Genomic DNA, 3,785 nt, shown 5'->3' on the forward strand with positions numbered 1-3,785 from the left:
GTTCTGGGAGAGTCTGCAGAAGGTTATGGGCACGTAGTTACAATTTAGTACCGCTTATCATCCTCAGATAGACGAACAGTCTGAGAGGAAGATTCAGATATTGGAGGATATGTTGCGAGCTTGCGTACTGGATTTTGGTGGATCTTGGAGTAAGTATCTCCCATTGATCGAGTTCTCATACAACAACAGTTATCAGGCGACCATCGGAGTGGCTCCATATGAGATGCTTTATGGAAGGAAGTGCATATCACCTATCCACTAGGATGAAATGGGTGAGAGGAGTTTTTGGGACCTGAGATGGTTCAAAGGACCAGTGAAGCGATAGAAAAGATTAAAGCTTGAATGCTCGCCTCCCAGAGTCGCCAGAAGAGTTACTTAGACGTGAAACGCAGGGGCGTCGAATTTCAGGTTGGTGACCATGTGTTTCTTAGGGTTTCACCTCTGAGAGGAGTGAAACGGTTTGGCGTTCGGGGCAAGCTGAGCCCTAGGTTTGTTGGCCCCTTCAAGGTTCTGGAGCGAGTTGGGAAGGTAGCCTACAGGTTGGCAATGCCTCCAGCCTTATCATAGGTTCATGGTGTATTTCACGTATTCATGCTCCGGAAGTATGTATCAGATTAATCGCATGTGTTGAGTTATGAGAATTTGGAGCTAGATCAGGATTTATCTTATGAGGAGAAGCCGGTTCAGATTCTTGACCGGAAGGATAAACTTTTGCGGAGCAAGACCATCGCCTTGGTGAAAGTGCTGTGGAGGAACAGCAAAGTTGAAGAGGTGACACGGGAACTTGAATCAGACATGCGGGAGTGGTATCCCGAATTGTTCAGGTAATTTCGAGGACGAAATTTCTGTAAGGAGGGGATAGTTGTAGCGACCGTAATTTTCTAATAAGGCTTGGGGCCTTGATTAGTGTGCCTGGAGGGAAATAATTGTTATATTGTATTAATATATGTGAATTTAATGAATATGTGATTAGAGTTCATGTTTAGGCGATTAAATATGCATGTGGGCCCCATTTGGTTGTTAGGGGCATATTTGTAATTTTAGCCCGTTGAGGGCATAAATGTGATACATGTGATATTTGTGATATAATGGTGATATATTTGTGATGCACGTTCCGAGACAATCTAGTGAGCTGTTTGGCTAGGAAAGTCACAATGAGGCCAAATACCCGGCTCGGGAGGAGCTTAGGGGTATTTTGGGAATATTGTAAAGTGTTCGGGAATTATTGAGTAGCGGTTAGTGATAGTAATAGTTTAGACATGTTGGGACAAAAACAGGGATTTTTAGGCACACTCGAAGATTTAGCGGGATGTGTTAAAAGACTAAATCACCCTTGGTGGCATAAGAGGACTTAGACTAATTTAAGGGGTAATTGGGTCTTTTTTGCAGCTGGTTAAGATTAGATAAAGGCTGGGAATTATTGGAACAGTTTTGAAAAGGCTAAGGAAAGGAAAAAAAATAGAACCTCTCAGCTCTCTCTCTCTCTCTCCCATGCGATTTCCTCTTCCCTTCTCCTTGATTATTGGAAGCTTGCTGAGTTTTGAGGATTTTTGGCTAAGGAATTGAAGGAATTTGGCTGTTGTGGCTATGAAAGTTAGCTCAAGGGTGTGTTAAGCTCAGAGGTAAGGAATTCATCCCCGTTTTCTTTAAGTTTCCAAGCTTGATTTTCAAAGTTTGAAAATGGAAGTTGAAAGCTGGATTTGTGGTCAGTTAGTGTGAGAATTCAGCTTGGGAATCAAAAGAGGTTTAGCTTGGAGCTGGAATTGGAGGAAGCTCAAGGTCAAATCCTTGTTTGAGGTAAGAATTCCATGCATTTTAGAGGTTATGCTCTGTTATAGTTTAAGTTTTATAAGGTTTTGAACCAATTTGTGAATCATGGGTTTGAATGTGTATCTAGGCTTGTTGTTGATGTTTCTGAGTTGTTAGATGGTCTAAATGGGGTTTTGGATTGAATTTGAGACTTAGGTATGCTTTGGTATTGATTTGGGAGTGTTTTGGCTCAAGGAAAACATTGGGAAAAACCTAGATTTCTGGGTTCGCGTATGGGCACCGCAGCCCTGTTCTTCCGTGCCGCGGTGCTAGGATGCATCAGGGGAAGGGCACCTTTCTCGACGCCGCGGCCCTTATGGGTTAGTGCCGTGGCGCTAGGCCATTTCTGGACAGGGGAAATTTTCATTTTTTAGGCTTTTTCCCAGGGGGCTCGGGGGATGCTTCCGCTACCTTGTGGGGGGAAACGGGAGGTCCCGAGAGCTCGGGAATTGTTCCGGGAGATGGTTATTATTGGTTAGTAATAATAGTTTTATGTATGTGTTGTGACTAGGTTTCCAGCGAGGCTCGGATTAGAGGACCGTGCTCGTGATTTTGGTGCTCAAGAAGCTCGGGACACAGGTAAGAAAACCGCTGTACCCATAGAGCAGGGCGAGGCCATATAGTTGTGTTGCAGGGCATGGCCCTATATGATTATGTGTAGGGCATAGCTCATTAATTATGTGAATGCGTGTTTAAGTGTTTGATTAATTATGCTATGTATGTAAATATGTGAGTGATCGGTAAGAGCTGGGAACGGTGAAGGCCGAGAACGGAAAGGACCGAGAATGGCGAAGGCCAAGTGCGGCAAGGGGCCGGGAGCAGCGTTTAGCACACGAAGTGTGAGTTGCCAGGGCGAGACCCTAAAGGATGCCTGGGATATCCTTATGGTGTGGACCGCGAACCCAGGGCCTGGTAAAGCGCCTGGGACGGCATGGCCGTATGTGTTTAGCCTATTGATGGCTTGTTTATATGCTGAGTGATTTATATGCATATGTTGTCTTTTTGTGTGGGGTTTTCTTGCTGGGCTTCGGCTAACGGGTTCTCTGTGGTGCAGGTAAGGGCAAGGGAAAGATTGGTCAACCTTGAGTACAGAGGGCGTGAGGCGATGCGTACATGTCTGGTCTGCCTGGTCGCCGCGGCCAGGAGTATTTTGGGGAGTTGTTTTGTACTGAATTCTATTTTTTCGTTTAGCCGACTTTAAACACATTTTGAGTTGTAAATATTTATAAACAATATTTTCTTCTGGGATCCCTAATGTAAAGCACTCATATTTTTCAATGAACGATTACATTTTCAAATTATGTGGTTTTTAATACAGTTTAGTTACACTTTTGAACTTAATGCTTGGTTAGCAAGTTGAATGCACCTTTTAAACTCACTTAGTAACGACTCTAAGGTAGTAGGGCGTTACATCTACATTTTTTCAAAACCGTGATGAGGACATTTTAATCATAAATCTTTAAATCTTCCCAACAATTATAAAACTCTTCATTATCTTTTTGAAAAAACTCGAAGATTTCTCTCCTTAGACTATTAGTTTTAGACATAGGAAAAATTTCAACAAAAATTTATTATAAAGTTGTTCCCATGCGATTATAGACCCCGTGGGAAGGGAATTTAACCAAGCTTTTGATGTCTTCTAATGAAGAACTAAATTATCTATGTTTGACTCACTCATCAGAAATTTTTTGAAATCTAAATGTTGAGTAAATTTCTATGAAATACTTTACATGCATGTAAGGATCATCTCTATCTAACCCATAAAAAGATGGTAACAATTGAATGATTGATGGTTTAAGCTCAAAATGGGTATCAGAAGTTGTAGGAAAAATAATAAATGAAGAAGCATTAGATCAAATAGGTGCAAAATATTCAAGTAAGATTTTTTCATGCACAACATTTTCATCAACCGAATTTCTATCAATATTAGCAATTGTTTCCATTATGCTTAAATTTTTAATAACACTTTCAATTTC

General features: G+C 41.7%; 1 non-coding gene across 1 annotated transcript; it reads left to right on the forward strand.

Annotated features, from left to right (window-relative positions):
• Positions 1-3,235: 3,235 nt before the first annotated feature.
• On the forward strand, positions 3,236-3,341 carry LOC133780755 (small nucleolar RNA R71). Its single transcript, XR_009869573.1, has one exon. It is a non-coding gene; the product is annotated as a small nucleolar RNA R71 (small nucleolar RNA).
• The last annotated feature ends 444 nt before the right edge of the window (positions 3,342-3,785 follow it).

Source organism: Humulus lupulus, chromosome 5 (assembly GCF_963169125.1).
Source record: "Humulus lupulus chromosome 5, drHumLupu1.1, whole genome shotgun sequence".
Lineage (NCBI taxonomy): Eukaryota > Viridiplantae > Streptophyta > Magnoliopsida > Rosales > Cannabaceae > Humulus > Humulus lupulus.